This window comes from Acanthopagrus latus, chromosome 11, assembly GCF_904848185.1.
Source record: "Acanthopagrus latus isolate v.2019 chromosome 11, fAcaLat1.1, whole genome shotgun sequence".
In the NCBI taxonomy this organism is placed as follows: Eukaryota; Metazoa; Chordata; class Actinopteri; order Spariformes; family Sparidae; genus Acanthopagrus; species Acanthopagrus latus.
In genome coordinates this window covers 14710209-14730539 of record NC_051049.1, presented here as the reverse complement: position 1 = coordinate 14730539, position 20331 = coordinate 14710209, and the positions used below count along the sequence as shown (strand labels likewise).

The 20331-nt window shown below is 42.9% G+C and overlaps 3 long non-coding RNA genes across 6 annotated transcripts; 1 reads left to right on the top strand and 2 right to left on the bottom strand.

The window, feature by feature from the left end:
• Positions 1-1226: 1226 nt before the first annotated feature.
• LOC119028054 lies at positions 1227-3993 on the bottom strand. Its single transcript, XR_005077561.1, has 2 exons — positions 3812-3993; positions 1227-2965 (listed from the first exon to the last, which is right to left on the bottom strand). It is a non-coding gene; the product is annotated as an uncharacterized LOC119028054 (long non-coding RNA).
• Positions 3994-4140: 147 nt separating this feature from the next.
• LOC119028053 lies at positions 4141-5910 on the top strand. Of its 4 annotated transcripts, none has more exons than XR_005077557.1 (4): positions 4141-4259; positions 4872-4947; positions 5101-5334; positions 5730-5910. It is a non-coding gene; the product is annotated as an uncharacterized LOC119028053 (long non-coding RNA). The 4 variants fall into 4 exon arrangements; XR_005077559.1 differs by having other exon boundaries at positions 4166-4232; XR_005077558.1 differs by lacking the exon at positions 4872-4947 and having other exon boundaries at positions 4147-4232.
• Positions 5911-16968: 11058 nt separating this feature from the next.
• On the bottom strand, positions 16969-20066 carry LOC119028876. Its single transcript, XR_005077831.1, has 2 exons — positions 19443-20066; positions 16969-18988 (listed from the first exon to the last, which is right to left on the bottom strand). It is a non-coding gene; the product is annotated as an uncharacterized LOC119028876 (long non-coding RNA).
• Between the last annotated feature and the right edge of the window lie 265 nt (positions 20067-20331).

Sequence of the window (20331 nt, the reverse complement as noted above, 5' to 3'; positions counted from 1 at the left end):
ACTGTGGAGTCACACAGGTGCACATGCACCGCATGGAGACATGCACTCACGCTAACATAACTCTTATCGACGACAGCAAAATTAGCAGCCGAACCCAAACAGCAAACATCTGTTCATTGTTCTCAAGACAACGCCCATGTCAGCATCTGCCGCAGAGAGCGAATATGCAGAGTTTGGACTGTTGTGAAGCAGAGTTCTGATTTTAAAGCCGAATTGAGTGATATCGGACCACCAGGGGGCAGAAAAACTCCCCCAAAATGAGCAGAAATAAAGCGTCAAACGTGACATCGGTTAGTCAAATTGCTACAGCTAACTCGTTTCTATGAATTACCTTTTTAAACTTCTCATACATGCAGCAATACGTGCATCCCACTGGCATTATACTTCTGGCCACTTGACAAATTTGAGCGATTATTCATTCGTTATATTCAGTGTTGGCTTTTGTTTAGATGTCCGACTCGTGAGGAAGTCAAATGTTTAGCCTTGGTCAACCGCCAGTCTTTTATTTTAGCTCTTTAGCTCGAGTCGAAGTTTGCATTTTCAAACACCTTATCTGCCGAAAAAAAAAACACAAAAATAAGCTAAAAGATAGTCTTTATTTATTTGTATTAACACCAAATTATCACTCAATGCAGATACACAGAATCCTTGATGTTTCACTGTTACGGGGTTGTTGCTTTGTCCTTTATATCGCTGCATTTGAAATAAAACATGCTGTATTTCCAGAAGTACAAACTTGTCTTAAAGCATTAGTCTTGCCCTTGTGTCACATGTCTCTTACACATGGGAGCGACTCCACTGATTTAGCAGACACAGATAAAGCCTTGGAGCGCGCTCAAATATTTGAACTATTTGTCCAAAAATGTTCCTTGCACTTGACTTTAGGGGTTAGTTTATCACATCAGACTCCTTTTCCAAACAGTGGTGAGATTATGGCATTGTACAAAACCCCCCACAGTCATGAGTTTGCAGAGAGAAAGTGCTGGTACAGCAGCCAGGAGTCATGCAGGTGTGTGTGTGTGTGTGTGTGTGTGTGTGTGTGTGTGTGTGTGTGTGTGTGTGTGTGTGTGTGTGTGTGTGTGTGTGTGTGCCTGTGCGTCTGTGTGTGTGTGAAATATTATCTGTTTTCTTTTTCACAGAGATCAAAATCAAATGCAGGTTCATTCCACTTTTACAAGGTTTTTATTGGTTTGGCTTAACAAAATTCCGCTACGTTACGCTCTAAAGTAGCCTAGAGTAAATAAAGATTTATTTTTCATTCGACCCTCATAAACAACGAGATTAACCACCCATTTGAAATATCTGTGGTGAGCCAACAAAAGCTGCAAAACCAACTACTTGTTTGTCATACAAACAGATGCGCTGTCCTCCCAAGTGCCATCACGGAAAGATCAAAGCTAGACCACGACAACTGAACAAACTCCATAACATCAGAGCGAGGCTTTGATCGTATCTGTTGTCTCATGTTGTGTTTGTCACAAGTCAGCTGCCAGAGGACAAAAAAAATGGATGGGAAACTAAGGAGAAGCACACAACAGAGCAACACTAATAAAATTGGGAAATGGAACACAACACCCACAGAAGGAAAAGAGTCAAAGGAAAAAAATGTGTGAGAAAAAGCATGTGAGAAACTGAGAGGGGTGTTTGCCACTCACCATGCCCACAGGTCCGTTTGTGCTACCCGGTAAGTCTGAGTCACCTCTCAGAGTTCAGATGAGGATATGCACAAAGTGGAAGAGTTGACCCTACAGGGAGGACCCCTCTGACCAATTTACTGGCTGACTAACTGAACATCTGACTGACTAATGACTGACTAGACAACTGCACGGCTGCCTGACTGACAGCGCGACTGTGTCCACTGTGCCATTTCAGATCCAAGAAACAGTCGGCAGTGCAATCCTCAGAGCCCGGGTCTCCCACTGAGGTCTCGCTGCCAAAGCTGCTGTCCTCTCTCGTCATGTCCAGGGCCACTTCCCAGACTCTGACAGCCCAGCGAGAAGCAGAGAGAGAGGGGGTAAAGTGAAGATCTGTTCCCCCCCCCTTGTTCCCACAGTCTGCCAGGAGGGGAGGAGAGGAGTGGAGGCTGCTCTGTTCCCATAGAGGTCAGATGTGGAGTTAACACACCCAGCCAGCCAGCAGGCTGGTAACTGCTGCCTGCCCTGCTACCGGAGTTGTTTCCCCCTCTCTCCCTCTGTCTCCTCCCTGCAAACCTGATAAATCACTCTGGAGACACAGCAGAGCACCAACCCACTCAGCCACTCACACAGCCAGGAGTAACAGTGGAGACAGAGAGAGACTTTCAACCAGTTGTCCCAAGAGATCCACTGCCCATATGAGAGTCTGGAGGCAGAGCTGCCAGTTCTCCTCCCTCTCTCCCTCCTCTCTATACCTCCCTCCATTCTTCCTTCCCTCCCTCTCTCCCTGCCTCTCCTCTTTCACTCCCCTCTCTAGTTTTTCTTTTTTTACAGCCTCCGCTGAGACACTCTTATTGTGGCAATTGCATTAGCCTTTAGCGAGCGAGGAATGGCTCTTAGTGCCTAATGCAATGTTGTGTCTCTCTGTCTTTGTCTCTCTTTCTCCTTATCTGTCTGTCCCTCCTTTCTCTCTCTCTCTCTCTCTCTCACTCTCTTCCTCTGTCTCTCTCTCACAAGTGTCTATCAGTTTGACATGTACACGTACACACACACACACACACACACACACACACACACACACACACACACACACACACACCTCCTCTCCTTCCTTCTTTGCAGCTTTTCTTCTTCCACTGTGAATTATCCCTTAAAGGGACACTGTCTCTTATTTGGCTCTTTCATAAAGGTGCTGAGGTGCTCTGAAGGAGTCCAGGTGCAGCAGGATCATATTTCCGGAGGCTGAGAGGCATCGATTGTGTTTCTCTGTTTGCCTTGTGATTGTCTCAGATGTTTACCCGCTATTACGGAGCTAATGGTCTACTGGGCCTCTGCAGGAGAAGCAATTAAACAACAATAGGCAGACAAAACATTTGACCACTTAGTTCACAACCTCAACAACATACATATTTTCAAAATATATCACGACTCAAACTGGCTGCATGTTGCTAGTTACTAGCTAGTTTTACTGTAGCTACTATTGCTCAGCAGATAGCCTTTTAAGATTAAATTAAAACAATTTCAGATTTACCATTTGAAACTGTTTATTTTTTTCTTTTAAACACTGTTTTTTCAAAACAGGTTTTTAATTCATTTGCGTCAGCTAAACTCATCTGCAGATAGCTAGCTAATTAAACTAAAGTTTGCTCCATGATTTTGATAAACGCTTTGTGTCTGGCTGACTTTTCACTGTATATAGCGAATTGTTTTTAAGCAAGCACTTCATCAAATAGTTCATAAATGTGTAGTCTACTTGATATTGTATTCATATAAAATTGGGGCTCAAGCCAACAGGCCTCAGGCAAGGATTCAGCATAGTTGATTAGCTGCAGCTAGTTAGCTATTTAAGCTAACATTCATTTAGTTGTCTTAAAACATTGTCTCTGATTGACTTTTTACCTTGTCAAGCAGGTTCATTTTAAATCAGGAACTTTGTAAAAGAGGTCATAAATGCGCAGTTGATAGTGTATCGATAAATTACTGAGGTTAAAGCTAACAGGTCCCAGGAAAAAGCTACTGAAGTCAGCATGCTAACCAGCTAGCTCCAGCCCATCCTGTTTTGTAATACCACTTTGTAGAAGCAAGAAGTGATAGTCCATGAACTATCGTATCTCATTATTATTATAATGATATAATAAAACTCAGTAGCACAGTCTTGGTTTTTCTTTCCATCTCACCTCTGGTTTACTCAAAATAAATCCTCAATTCATCAAGTAACGTGAGAAATGTGGTAAGATGGTGACACCTCAAAGTCTAGGAGCACTGGCACCACGGTGAATTGAGCAGTGAACTAACTAGCTAATGGTAGCTAGCTACAGCCAAGGATAGCTAGCAAAGAGCAGTAGTTGTCACACTGGGGATATGATGCGCACTTTGTTTTTAAAGCCACCTTCAAATTCCATATTCTACAAATAACTTTGATTTCGAACAAAGAACTCAACTGAACTACTAACGTTGGCCTGTGTTCTAATACAGCCTATGTAGTAGCATCATGATCGGCTTCCACACTACATTGTGGATGTAGGGTTCCTTTTTAAACCTAACCTACAACGACACAAAAAATGTTGTTAGTTAATGATGTGCTCCTTCACTTTGGAGGTAACACTTGTGTCACCCATTCCTTCAGTAAGCTAGTTAGCAAGATTAATAACGATTGCAGCATACATTAGTGCAGATGAACGCAAAGTTTGAGCCATTATATACATAACTACTCTTGTATTTAGTTTTTGGAAGGCAGACGTTGTTGTGATTGCTAACTTATGACTGGACAATCTGCTCATTGAGCAACTGATCAATTAAACTAAGGTCAATTTATTAAACCATGTATGTAATTTCTCTTAGAAAAAAGGATTTTTCAGCACAGAAATACTTGACTATGTAAACTTTAAGAGGTTGCACAGTCACATCCACTTTGTGTCTCAAAAGCCCAGGCATCAATATGTTCAGCCCAGTAAAACACTCTGTCAACAAAGCCTGACAGTGTTCCATCTGCAGGCACGATGCAGCAGTTTTGGACTTGGCCTTTAAGTTTGACACAGGAAAGTGACAGGAGGCCCAGCGGAGAAAGCGTTTTGGAAGTAGAATGTCACGAATTTTATCCCCACAACAGTGTGTCCAAAACAGCTTTCCTGTCCTGCTGAAGTGCCTTCAAAAACTGCTGAACCCTGTGCGAAAATGCTGTGTGAAATGACTTCACTTTGTTAAAAAGTCAAATCTAATGCTATTAATGTGCCGCAGAATATGCGAACAGCAAAGTCAAAAACAAAACACTTACAGTAAAGGAGCAGGGACGTCCAAATGATGCCGCTCTGAGGTACAGTCATGGCCGCCAGTGGCTCCAACTGCTGCTCCCTGCTGTAAATCTAAACTGATTAGAGGGCAGCAACTGAGATTAGACTGTATATCAAAGAGTATTACATGTCCAGACATAACATTCATTAATTAAACTCTTGTGTTCTCTTTGAAGTCAGATAATATCTTATAAAAGCAGTTTGGGGGACGAGAACTGCAGCCCCTGCAATGTTCTTGGAGCCGTCTGTCCATCTCATAACTCACAGCGCCGCACGAAATTAGACTTCAGTGTCTTCTTTCAGGATGGGTCCACTACTTTCTCAACAGCAAAGGTGGCTTCTGATGCTCGAGTCTCTCTGAACACACGACCTGCTACAGGCACGGCAAATTAGGAAGACATGCAGATAATGTAGGTTTAATGTGGTTATAAGTTGTGTCTCTGAGATGTAACAGAGGTGAATGCCAACTGCTGCTAACGGAGGCCGCCGTTAGCTTGAAAGCTAATTTAGCTCAGTTAGCTTTGGTCCTATTAGCTCCACCAGGGGAGCGTTGTTAGAGAGACTTCTAGCTAGTTAGCCTGCTAACTTCAGTAGCTATCTCTGCAACACAATACATATAGTAGATGCACGTGACATAAAGTTGTTAGTATGGCTGTTATTTCTTTACATCTTGTTGATTTTTGTTTGTTTGTTTTTCAATGTACTATAATTCTTACATGTTGCACCTTTAAAGCTGCATGAATTTATATTTTTATATTACAAAACAGAAATATTTTCCAACTTGATGTGTTTCACTGTCTTTCAGATCATTGTTTTCATTTTCAACAAACAAACAAAAAGCTCGGACAGCCCACGCACCCTGTACTGGCAGTGAAAGTTGGCTGGCTACTAGCTGGGGAATATAGTGGAGCATTTAACAGCATTAGACACTTCTCTCAGGAGCTGGTGGAGACCAAAAACAGAGATAAAAGGAAAGTGAATCATCAGGTGATTGCAACTCAAATGAACATGTCCTCAATAAATGACGTCACTGATGGCCATTGATTCTCAAAACGACACATATGACTGTGATGGCATGTGTCCACAGGGCTTGAACCACTTCCAACCTATGCATGTTCGACCAACACATGACACTCGTGGGCTTTCTGCTCCGTGATTTCAAAATTGATCAACATGGCGGCTCGTTTGGAAACGTACTCTTTTATAGCAAAATTATTAAACTGAAATTTGTTCCAACGATATTTTAGGCGAGACATGAGCAATGTAGTCGGTGAATCTGTCTTCATTTTAACTCAACAACAGCTGGACATGTCACACTTTGTCTTAACGTGGTTAATGTTGTGAAAAGCAGTTTTTGCTCAGGTTTAGGCACCAAAATGTCTTTTTGTTAGGTTCAAGAAGAGACTGGAGTTGGGTTAAATAGTCACATATTTTACATACAAGTTACATTACCTTCCTGATGAAAGTTAAGTACATTAACTAAGTTAAAATAACTCCCAGTTAACTTTTGGTTTTAAGCAGGACATGAGCGGAGGTTTACTGGGTGGAGGTCCTGTGTTGTTTTAGCCGTTTGCTGCATCACCCCTTCTCTGCTTCATCACCTGATTTCCTCCTTTGATAATGTCATAATTACTACAACCACTAGAGGTCGCCTCCTAACATTAATAGTAAATATGGGTCACACTTACCTGCTTGCACACACGACCAATATGGCTGTTTTTAATAGTTGCCAGTTGTAGAGTTATTATTTCTGAGCTTTGTTTTTTCAGTTTTGAGGTAATTTTTCTGTCACCGTTTTCCTGCCACTGGCACGGAGAGATTGTGTGCACATTCTTAATACCGCCTACGAATAGCTTATTGGCTGGGGGGTTTGCAAACCAGGGCAACAGCCTTCAATGTTTGCAGCACCGGACTTATTCAAAGTGCTGAGCAATCTCACAGATGGATATCTCAAACCTCGGGCAAATAGAGCCTGACTGCAAGAAATAACTGCCCACTCTGAAAACTACAGAAAATTAATCAGCACTTATGAGAGCAAAGCTTCACAAGATGAAAACAGACGTGGCATGACAACATTAATCATAGATCATGTAGGTGCTGCCGTCTCAGCACAAAACAAGCCATCTTTCAAGGCTGCGATCAGGACTCATTTCTCAAGCCGAGGTGCTGATGTTTGCCTGTATTTCTCATATTTTCCCTCCGGGCTTATTTGTTTGTTTAAACTGGTCTGAATCATTCAGACTTTCCAGCACACTGAGCCAGGATAAAGCAGAGAGGCAGGGTGACCGACTGGGATCATACCTTCATTTTCAGTGACTAAAACCAAACATTCACTCAAACACCAGGCAGAGTGGTTTCACTGCATGCAATGAATCCTGTTTTGTTACGTGCTACTATGTTATAGTGTATAAACAAAGTCACGCACTGTTTGAATGATGCAGCGTTGTTTGAAGGAAGAAAATGCTTCTGTATTAACATTTTCCATTTGCAAACCTAATCCAATGTGACTTCAGCTGAGTGGTGTTAGTTTCATACTGGAAGAGGGGTTGGCTTTTTATTCAGGTAATTGTGAAAATTCTTGAAGCGACAATCGAAGCTAAGCCATTTCCATGTCTTTGGGTTGTTATTGTTATGTTCGGTTTGAACATTTTTGCGTCGAAGACGTTTTCAAGGGTAAGTTCAGTCAACATCTACTCAGCCCCAAAGTCCGGTGACGTTTTGTAGTTGACAAAATGTTTCTGGCGCTTCACAGTGAAACATTGTGGCAGCATTCACCTAAACAGCTGACATAGATGGCTACTTGTTTAAAAGCTAGAGTTGGAAGTGGCGTTTTATTTATTTTGCATTTATTTATTTTTATATTTGCAGAAAAACCTCCTAACATCCAGACAGCAATTAATAATTTAAACGCTCTGGAAAAGTTGAGTTGTCATTTTTGGGTGAACTTGTCCTTTAAAGTGTTTCTTTATATGCTAGCTAAGATAAAGACCTTTCCTTTCATATGATCATGTAATTAAATAATAAAAGTATGAGTGTGACACTTCTCAGTGTCTACTTGTTGTGGCTTAAAGCTGATTAAAGTCTCACATCTACATTCTGTAATCAAACAGACTGCATGTTTTTTTGCCTTCCGTTGCTAAATGAGCATTTTTTGAACATGATTTATTCACTTGTTAAGGTAAATATTGTCTGCAGGATCTCGCCCCTGTCCTGACTGTCTTCATGTTTTGATATCGAACCACACGCTGTCAGAGCGGAAAGATCGAGAGGTGAAGCCGATGACAGACGGAGGGAGATAGACAGCCTGGCTGCCTGTCTTTTACTTTTCCAGGGTGGGCTGAAGACAGTGCCAGCGGGGATGCCATGCATGGTGCTGTGCCGGGAAAAGAAGCCTACGCAAGAAATAGGGGGGAGGGAACAAGCGCATACACAGACACACATTGATGCACACACACATTGATGCACACGCAGAGACACACACACAAACACACACATGCATTTCACCAAACATAGGGAGGCAAGAACTCAACATTTGGAAGTATACGCACGCACAAACTGACAATCGACAACTACACAGACACACAGCGCACACAAGGATTTCATTGCTACAAACCAAACACACGCACACACACACACACACACACACACATAACCTATGCAAATGAGCTCCAGAGGCTCCATGGCATGTGGCAAATGCCCAGCTCTCCTGCCCACATCCTGTTTCCAGACCGAACCAGAGCTCGCCTCTTCACACAGGGCAGCAACATGGCCGCAGATGAAAAACGACACTGATGAAAGACGGTTTTCAAATCTAAATCGCTCCTGTTTTTCTTTCTCAATGCAAAAATGTAGATCTTTCCCTTTATCCTTGTATTTCTGCGCATCTGCGTGTCAGCCTCTGTGAGACTGAGGCTTCACAGGCTTCGAGATATTTATCTGAATTTCTTTTCTTTCACCTCTCCCTAACCACCGGAGGTGAGAGCATTTGATTCAGTTTGTTGCTCAAGGGCACTTGAAGCATGGCAGAGGCTTGCCGAGACAGAGCTTGAACTCAGATCACATAGCCGGGGGCAGTCTCGCCTGCTGTAGAGGCACATCATACACTCATTGCTGCACTTTTTGTAGCGTCGGTGACTTTGGTGACCGTTCGAACACCCTCTCTGCAGCTGCCCTCAATTGTTAGTCAGATATAGTGAGAGAAAGCAACTAAACTACAAGCCAACACACACACACACACACACACATACACACTCACAAACACAGATACACACTCTCGCACAACTCTTTTTAGTTAAAATAGACACATATGTTCCCTAAAGCTGGGGCACTTTTAGCTGTAAGCTGTTAAAGAGAGGGATTGTGTGTGATGCATGCTGCCTGGAGGGCGCTCCGTTAGAGTCCTGGCTCTGTTCTTTCCCATACTTCTCGAGCACAACGCCATCTGTAGCACGGCTTATAACGAACGTGCGTTCATTTTTCAAATACGCTCTCTTCTCCGCTCCACCTAATGCGACAGATTACACACCTTTTTCACATTTTACGAGACCTCTTTCTGATTCGTTCAGTGGTTCCATTTCGATTTGTCCTAGCACGAGAAGCACAGGTGAAACTAATAACAATAACAAGGTTCAGTTAGATTTTAGTGTTTCATTTCCAGGACGGAAAGTGAGGCGACATGCACAGCAACATGGCCCCGGGCATTATGAATGTTACTAATGACAACTATATGAAAAAAGAGGTGTTGATAACGGGCAGCATGAAGAAATAACTCTTAAACCAGGATACAAAGATAGAAGGAGGCCCAGAGAGAGATGGTGAGAGACAAGATAATGAACCACAGGAGAGAATCCAAAAAGGTTTCCCTACCACTACCAAGTCAAGAGTCAAGACACACACATATGTCGGCTGTATGGTTTTTCCCAGCAGCCCTGCCTGTGCGAGGGGCTCAGGGGGGAAAATCTCCAGGGACTAACTGAACTCTTCGCTCCTCCGCTGCCACATCTGGATGACACACCACCGCCCAGCATCAAAGGCGGGGACGCAGCGGACAGCCAGACAGGTGGCAGGGAAGTACGCCCGGGACACACACATACAGGATATGTATAAATTTATATATATTTGATATATTCTGTATATTATACAAACAAGATGTAAAACACATGCATGCGTGAATATGGACATTGCCATGCTCTTTTAGAGGGATGGCTCTGGGGGTGGCAGTGATGCTCCGTCTACCACTTTGGTCCAAAAATAAAATAGCTCAACAGCTTCTTGATGGATTGCCATGAAGTTCTGTAGAGACATTTATGGAGCGTTCTGACGTTAATGATCACCGTTTAGAAGTTAACACTTGTGTATTTGAGTGAAAGGTTGAGCAACTGTTGGACGGCTCGCCATAAAATCTAATAACCTACAGACACTCCTGTTCTCCTCACTTTGATTTTGAATAAACTGGTGATTCCTATATTTTGTCATAAAGTGCCCTCATCAGCTCACGTTTTTTCCAATTATTTGTTGAAATACCTGCAAAACTAAAGGCGTTCGCTCAGCAGCACATTGTGAATTGCAAATGCTGGTATGTTTAAGTAAGTTAAACCTGGTTCAACATCAATGTGTTATTATTATCATCGTGAGCATGTTAGCATGGCGACATTCACATTTGAGCTCAAAGCACTGCTGTGACTTAGCACAGTCTCACAGAGCTGCTAGCACGAGCTGTCTTGTTTCTATTTATATGCGAAATGTTACTAGTACTGTGTCTGAGACAGTATAAGAGAGGAGTCAAACCACTTACAGTTATTTGAATAGAACAGTCTGTTGTATACGAATATGCCGAGCCCCCCCGCCAAAAAAAAGCAAATGTATTTTATTGCTTCATAATGGTGGGACGGGGAACCGTATCAGCCAACCACGTTGTTGCACTGAAACCAGCTCACAGCGGAGATTCACAACAGATTCAACGGATTTGGAAGAGGAGAAAATATAGAGGTTGGTGGGTGAAACCTGGTGCATGTCTCATAGAAGTATGACCTCTGGGGAAAAGGCCTTTTGAACCTCACTGAGGGGCAAAGTCACTAAACTTTTCAAGCGTTTTTTTTTTTTTTCTCCAATAAAGAACTATAATGGTGAATAACATCCAAAGAACAAAAGGGCTACATGATCAATAAATACAATTCCTCTTCCAAAAACTTTCCTTCTTATGTTGTTGGATCCAAAGTTAGTGAAGTTACACAATCGAAACTCGGACGGAAACTGAACCACATTCCAGAAATCTCAGCTCTATAAACTGTGACTTTATGATTCATTTCTCACACCCTGGATTTCGATTGCACTTGAACTTTCTGCTGGTGTGATGACATTATTAGATTTCCTCTAACCTCTGCCTATTTTCTGTTTTTCCTTAATCTATCACTTCAACACTTGGGCATTGCACAGGCTGAAGTTATCGCTGCGCTGTGCTACAGGAAGCTCCCTGAAACACATGTTGGGAAGCCAGTGGGGCAGTTTGAGCAGAGTGCTCCCCATACGCTCCAGCGCTGTTGCTGCTCCTCTGCCTGCCGCTGGTGATGGATGATCTGTGAGCGATGATGAATCGGCTGCTGTCAGGCCCTCAACACAACCTCATCTGGGATTCAGCCATAAGGAGAGAGGAGCATCACTATCGCCCTGCATACTTTAAAACACAGCTCATATCCCCTGAGGCGAGATGATTATTAACACACAGTGTGATCTGAATGATTACAGAGTGACTCCTATCATTTAATTTGATTATTGTAATGTAGTAGCATAAGAATGTTAACGTGTGATTATTGTTCTGGTGAAACTGATGGATTTTATATGTTTGAATTGTAAGCGAAGTATTGCAAGACCCACTTTATAAGGAATCTATTGTTTGGCCGAACTGTGGAAAATACAACATCAAAATCAAAACCATCCAAGAAATGTTTATGGGAAAGAGGAGACGAAATACGGGGAACTCATTCTGTGAAGCGGGCTTGTGCAGTAGGTATGTCAATTTACTTATGTAGCACAAAGACATCAGTAGTTCTGGAATTGCAGAGCTGGACCTACTGGTGGAATGAACACCCACCGTCACATCTGAGTCTGACCAACCTGCATTGAGTAAGATTGTGGATTTTTCTGCTACATTGTACATTGTTGGAGGTATTTTGGGTTGTGTAGACCCTTTATATTATATATTATACTATTGTCATTGCTTTATGTTTATCTGTTCTTATTGTAGGATCAGTATCAGAATCATCTTTATTGGCCCAGTATATTTACACATATACTAAATATGACTCCAATTTATGTTGCTCTTATGCAACACAGAAGTACGAATACAGTTAGCAACAAGGACAAACGGAAAAAACTGAACAAACATGGTAAAGAACAATATTATAAAATGAAGAACACGATTTGTAAATGTTTAGAGCTGTTCTGTACAGTAGCATTTGGAAATGAGGTAGTTGTGTGTTACAACTGGCAGAGACCATGACAGTGCACACAGTAAGTGTGTGTAAACGTCTGCTTATGTCGTAAACAGTATAAATTGTGCAATGAGGCGACAGAGGTAGTGCAATGAAATAAAAGAATACTCTTCTATCAACACTTCAGAAAATATAAAGCGCAGATATATTGTGATTATTATGTGTAAAATAAGACATGATTCACTCAAACACCACATCAGCTCTGGTTTGAACTTCACACTCTTTGCTCTCCTGACTCATTTCCTCACGTTTTCTTAATTTCCTGTGTGCAGCGAGCAGATGGATCGGAGTTTGGGTTAAGGCCCGAGTGTTATCTGTGCTGAGTGAGAGAACAGCTTCCTGGTTGCTTCAAAGCCAGCGGCTTTTGAGCTCCTTCAGACCAAATAGCCTTTATGCTGCCGGTGAATACAGTGTCTCACTGAGGTGGTCAGTTGGCTTTAGGAGAGTCAGCAGCACAGATGTTCTGTGTTTGTGTGGCGGGATCAGGTTAACGCCCAATGCTGATATCATGTGTGCAGCTAGATCGATAAACTGTGGGTCAGTGCTGAGACATTCAGAGAGAGGGAGAGAGAGAGCCATGTGGCAAGAAAGTCTCATTTCACACAAATCTCAGCGCGATAGCAAACAGAAGCAGACGGAAACCATTCCCTCTCTCCTGCGTGCCCCGGTCCAGATTACTTCCTGAAGGTTTGCTAGAATTTCAATCACGTCGCCCCTCCTTCTCCCTCCCACACGCTCGTGCATCTGGCGAATGCAGGCCGATATTTATATTCATAACAAACAATGCATCCAAGAGAGAATGATATAGAATATCTCAGACAGTGTGGCTCAGGAGGCAGAAACCACACTGGAACAACCAGACTGTGATGGGCTGCTGGCAGATATTGGACCTCCCTCATAAATATAAAGCCTCCAACAGTCCGCTCAAGCCTCTGCATCATCCTCACAGCAGCACAGCTAATTACAAACCAGATGTGGCAAAAGCCCAAGGATCAGGCTTCCCTGACAGGGCTGATCCACCTCTCATTCTGGATCCTGATTTGAGATCTGTTTAGTGGATCTAAAGCCTGTGGAAGAGGGATAACTCATACCCACACATACTCTCCATGGCTGGAGAAAGCAACTACTTAGCACAAAGAGTGAAAAGTGGCTGATAAGAGAGTCATTAGGAAAACAACTACTGAGGTCGCCTGTGAAACCCTTTTATGCCCAATATTGATGGATGTTGTTAGGCAGTGACCTCTGGTGGCCAAAGTAATTACTATGGCAGCAGAGGAGGAAGTCACGTGACAGTTTTTTTTAACTTGCTCACTCTTGTTTGTGATCACTTTTATTGGTACTTGTTTTTAACTTACTTGAGTTACGTCACATCTGTCTGAAAAGTGCAAAATGTAAGAACTTGGCAACCTGTTGAATTCACACTCAAAACAAATAGAAGGCAGCATATCACCACAGTAACTGCTAACTGCTGCTAACGGCAGTTCCCGTTAGCTCATGGGGGGGTGTTGGTTTTACACTGCTAACACAGAAGCATTGGACTGTGGAGGCTAGCTGGTCAGTGTGCTAACTTCTGTAGATGTCTCTGCAAAAAAATACATAGACATATTTGACCTAAAATCAAAATTTGTATTCCTTCACACTGAGTTGATAATCTTATTTTTATTTTTATTTTTTAAGCAAAATCATGTAAGCAAAGTTGTGACATTTTTAATGCTGTTATTTCAAGCCAAACCACAATGTTTTCTACAACCAAATCAACAGCTACCTCGGCTGAACCCAACCAAACTCGGGAAGTATGACCAAGATGAGTCAAGAAGGGGAATGAAGAGGAATTGTCATTTGTCTTCTGTGAGTGTTTTCATGCAAATGTAGATTTAGTAGTAGATTAGTTTCAGGGCTGACTAAGGTTTGCATGTTCCACATTTTAATGCGTATTGGAAAAGTGGGAATCGTGGTGGTCTTGGTTTTTTCTCAGTCTCATTACACATTGGTCTTTGTCATGACTTTGTCTCGGTTTTAGCCGGTCTTGTCTGCAACACTGCTAACTAGCACGTTATATCTCATTTGGTTAATCCATACAAAAACTGGAGTGTCAAAACAACCACTGGTGGTTTTGTGGGGAGTAATGTGCCAGCATTGGTCTTGTTCAGTGACTTCTTGGGGTTCCCAATGGATGTTTGGCTAACCCACAGTGACTCCAGGAAGTCACTGCAGCCAGCCAAGAAAAAGTTCACATAACTCTCCATAAAATGGTGCTGATGGGCAGATTTTGTTTCCTTTGGACAGAGCCAGACAAGGTTTCCCCTGGTTTTCAGGCTTTATTCTAAGCAAGACTAACTAGCTGCTGGCTCCATCTTCATATTGGACACCACTGATCAATATGAGGCAAGAAACCAAATGGGCCTCATACTTTTCCTTTAAGGGCAAAGTATGAACATTAAAATGCTCTTCACCTACATGGTTTGGATACATCCTGCTGTGGGTTTTATAATCAGGTAGTGAGAACAGGATAATAACAGAAGTAGCGTCATAAAGTATTTTTCTTTTCAGCGTATGGTCAGACAAGCAACGGCCCACTGCGGCGATAACATTTGATCAGACATCGAGCTCTGACTATGTGAACACACACAACACTTGAGTCTTGTTTCCGTCTCTGCATCTGAACAACTGTGAACCTTGCTGGCAATCAGTCAGCAATCAGGCCAATCAGGCCGGCAAACAACCAAAACAAACAGCAGGAGGCTGAGCGATGGTCGGACAGTGCTCCTGTGGGCTGGACCTGACCCCTGGACGAGGCGGCCTCATGACTAATTGGTGTTTAGGCTCAATCACAGTCAGCACACTTCCTACTCCTGTGGGCCGGCTAAATGGCTCTATTCTCTCTGTCAAACTCACATTTTTCTCTCTCTCTCTCTCTCTCTCTCTCTCTCTCTCTCTCTCAGGGTCCCCCCCCCCCCCAGTCTGTCTGTCTGGGCCAGAGGGAGGCACCGTGGGAGTTTAATTGCCTCGTATTTCCATGAAGCCAAGTTCATTACATTAACAGCTCCGGCCCACGCTGCATACTTCTAACCTGCCGCAATTTGTTTTTGTATTTATTAGGCTGCCAGAGAGGCAGCTTCCCGCCCAGCTGGGGGAGAGAGAGAGAGAAGCTGGGTGAGGGAGAAGGTCAGTGGGAGCTCGGCAGGCACAGGCGTCCATTGTGATGCACCAGCCGGGCGGATGAAAACATGACAGGGAGGTACAGGCGAGGAACGCAAGGCCTACTCGGTCGAGGAGAAATCAGGGTCGCTCTGGTGGGGACGCCAAGACGATGAGGGGAAGGTCAGAGGCAGTGTTGACTCAAAGTGTAAATATCACTTTCAGAGGGATGGAGGAAACTTTTAGAATAAATTGTCACTGATATAAACAGGTAAACATAGTCCATCACAAATAAACTTTTTGTTGCCTTTGCATGTTTTATGTAATTACTGGCTACAACGGTCAACGCTTTTATACTTTCACTGAATCAAATTTCTACGTGTAATGTAGACGGAGTTGCTTGCCGTGCCAAACCCACAGAAAGTTATCGCCTAACTCTGCGGTTCCCCACAGCTCCACTGAGCATTTTAGCATCTTTCAGCAGATTGTTTTGATTTTGGTCTCACTGCTCTCATCAGCATCGTTTACATGGTCCTGATATGTCATGTCAGTGTTGTGCTTACAGCTCATTCTGCTGCCCCCAAATGGCCAACAGACAATCATGCTGCTTTAATCTATTGGATATGAAGATATGGAGGAACATGTGTTGTGGCTCCTCAGCAAAGTTTCTTTTGTCTACCATTGTGTAACCAACAACAGAAGACAGCACAGTGTCCTAAACAGTCCAGTGTGTAGGATTTAGACAGCTCTGTTGGAATAAATGGAATATCAATTAAAAGATTTTTATGAGTGTATAATCATCTGAAGGAGCAAGTCATTGCAAATTTGAATGTTGAGATTAAATGATGTAATTGTGCGGCTCTTCTAGGCTTTCCAAATTCTATTCCGCTGAATGGCTCAAATTATGACAGTGAAACAAAGGCCCCGGTGCATCACGTGACGTTGTAATTACATGGTTTGGACACTACAAAATTCTGGTGCCCTGTCTGAGGGCTTGGTTGCACCAGCATGTTGCTACAGTGGCCCAGAAAGGACAGACTTAAACTCTGGCTCTTGAGAGAGCATCTTGCGCTTTTTGGATTTGTAGCTACCAGCCATAGGGGAGGGTGAGACGAAGGGTGTTCAGTTGGTTAACCTAATTGCAGAGTCCCACTAAATCTTTTGAAATAATAGATACCAGCCAAATAAATACCCCTGATTATGCCTAAAACCCACTATCTGGCAACATTAAAGAAAGTGAGAAAACATTCCTGGATTTGTCCCTTTAATCGGATCGGCACCAAAGAGTCAGTGGGGTCCATTCTGGGCCGAGATTCATCCTTTATCCAAGTTTTGTGGAAATTCCTTTTTGATGAAATCCGACCAACCAACCAAAACAATTACAATTATATGCTACCTAAACATAAAAGATAAATAGACTGAATTAGACACAACTTTATTTAGTAATATGAACAGCATGACCACAATATATTAAACAGTAAGTGTCTTAAAACTATATTCTGACCCAGGATCTCTCTACAACACAGGGCCACACAATTAGCTGACACTGCAGGTTGTCAGGATGTTGCAGGACTTAATTCATATTATAGTTTAGTGGTGCAAACAAAATGGCATTTAATCAAATTACCAAAGACCAATAGACATGCAGTGAACCTGAGACTTTAAGTCCTCTGGAAGTATGGGGCCACTTTGCAGGGTTGGTAATCCAGCCCTAATGGGCAGACACAGAGAGAGCAAGACAGGAAAGCATTAAACAAGATCCTCTCCCAGCATGATGCTTACATTCCCAGCATTAGAAAGTGATTGCCACACACAAACACACACACACACACACACACTGACACACATGTCTCCATTCATGAATTTCTCCTCTGTCCCTCCCTCTAAATGTACACACACTGTCCTGACAGTCGGTCATGACACTAGTACGTCTTTCACAAGCCTGGACTTCCCAGTTTGCCACACATGCTGCACGGATGTGCTTGTAAAGCACTAGAGAGGCACACAGATTTGAAAATAAGCTTCGAAGAATTCTGAGTTGCAAAAGTGAGAATCCACCGCAAATCCCTCAGCGTGGTAATTCAGAGACAAAATGTACCTTTTGCTCTTGTGCAACGGCTGGATGATACTGTAAGAAAACCGCCAACTAATCTAAAGCAGCAGCACAAAATGGATCCACTCAAGCGCTCTCAGAGAAGGGGGGAGAAATAAAGACTGAGAGAGTAGAGAATACAAAACAGGGATGTACTGTAGGAGGAAGTTCAGGGTAGAAAGCAAGACAATGGAGCGAGCAAATGAGGGAGAGAGAGAGATCCACCGGCCAGCATGAGTGAGCGTCTCTGAAAGTGGATATGAAGGCGGATGAGCCACGCCAACCTCCTCTGACCGCATTAACAAAACCTAATGGAACGGCTGGCTCCAAGAGGCCTCGTCATCCATTATCTGACTGTTGCCCTGCGCAACCAAATAGGCTCACGGTCTCAGTGGCTGCAGCTCAGCTGTCATACACTATGATCTCCCTTTCCCTTTGTCTTATTTCCACCGGCCATAATGAAAATGATTGGTAAATCAATTGCCGATACATAAAGAAATCCGTGGAGATATTGCCTCGACCAGACCCATGGCCACAGATCACTGTAAATCAGCAGGAGAGGAGAGGGGAAGCATGGTCATATATTATATTGAGAGGCAGCCATCATCTCAATACATACACCGAATCCATCAGTGCCAGGTCAAGATGAGACACCATCAGACTGAATATACAAGTTTCAGTCATAAATAACTATCTTATATCTTGCATTTTTCTTATTGAATCACTAGCAACCGTCCACGAACCATTAAACCTCCATTAAATTTGATTTACTTCACTAAATTTGTGATTTTATGTACAGAAAAAAGGCTTACAAATATGATACATTTCTTTTCATATGAACCCAGTAGTTAAGATTTGCTCCACTTTGGCTGACTACAAAATAAAATGCTGCTTATACATGAACACATCAGTGATAATAAAACAATTGTGTAACATTTAACAATATAAAAATAATAGACGTAAAAGCACAGTGTGTATATCTGACTCGGTCAAACAAAGATTTTTTTGCGAAGCAGTAAAGTAGCGTGTGATCATGGGAGTATCCTTTATTAAACAACCGTTATCGCTGATGAAAATCTAACTGACGTGACTCAGGCAGAACTGCTTACAGACAAGGTAATGTTTCAAAGCTTGATTCACATTGTGTTTACTCGTGTTCACCAACATCCTTCCCCACTCGCTAACATACCATCTGATGTTTCCCCGAAAGGCGACCACATGAAACGTACCATTACCTTGGGTTAATCACAGTTTTTCTAGATGACAGCGGTATTTGATATTCTTCTGAAGCAGCAACGCACACTGTAAAATGGGGCCAGGATCCAACGAAATGTAACCTGCAAGCTAAAAAAAAAGTAGATTTTGCCTCTCCATCAAGCAGGACCTTGTAGTTTTCCAAGCTTCTGCTTATTAACAAAGGGATTATTGCGGGTGGTGTTTTAAAGAGTGAATGACTCAGAAGACTTGCTCCATAGGTCTTGGTTAAAAAGACCACCATTGTGTGCTGATTGGTGGTGTCTGTGTGGAGACTCGAGCAAAGTTCCCATTACAGAAGGCACTCCCTCTTACAGTAGATCTCTGGTATTTTGTGATTGTGACCTTGACGTTGAGCGGTTTAAACACTGCAGTGTTGCGAGTGTTTGAGCAACCTGCCAGTGTGGTGAGAAAATGACAGCATCCTCTGAGAATGGGAAGGGGCAACAAACTGCAGGGGGGAGGCCACTTACATAGGCATGCTACACAGAAATTGCTTACTTACTGCTAGGTAGCTAATCTCTCATTAATCCGTGGTACTTACCCACTCACACACTGACTGCACCTTTTGTGTGGTCGCACAGAGAAAGTGTTTTTCTGTGGCCGGGGGTCGGGAGCAAAGGCTGGTCTGATTCAGGACATTCCCAGGAGCACTGGAAAGAAATGAGGACACTGAACAGCTCATGCATTGTGTGTGTGTGTGTGTGTGTGTGTGGGTGTCTGTGTGGGTCTTCACTGTAGTGTGCACGCAGTCATGCTTTTTTTTTTTTTTTTTAAGTTTGTTTTAGGCAACATCAATGTGACCTTGTGAATTTTTGTGTCGGATGATCTTGTGATTGCAGGACGTTATGAATTTGGAGAAATCAGACTCATGTGACACGAGTGTTGGTGCCCCTCTCATGCGACGTCCATATAAGAACATTACTTTCCTCTTGAGACAATTGTTCGTGTCTACGCTCGTCCCCGTGCGGAGCAGTGTGTTTTCCTTGTCAGCAGACCACCAAATGATCGTTTCTCAATAATGTGAAATCATTACAACGAGTTTCAATGTCCATATTGGTTCTGTGGTTTGTTTTCTGCCCGCCCTCTCACCAGCCCGGGCATGGATTACTCATACAACAGGAAATAATGACGCCAAGGTCCATTAAGTGGGATGGCAGGACATCATATCAGCATTAATCTGCCACTTAGCAGAGCAGCCCTGGGAGAGAGAGACGAGGAGGGAGGGAGGGGAAAAGAGAGAGTGAAGGAAAAAGACAGAGAATATGATTTTCAGCTCTTCCCATCAATTTCTCGAGGACAAATCAGGACGAAGTTTAAAGTCTTTTTACTCCGTCAACACAGAATTAGTTGCTGTAGATGTCAAAGACACGAAGTCTGTGACTATTTCATTTCATGGGATGAGTTTATCCTTATGCTCCTGAGTGATAGAT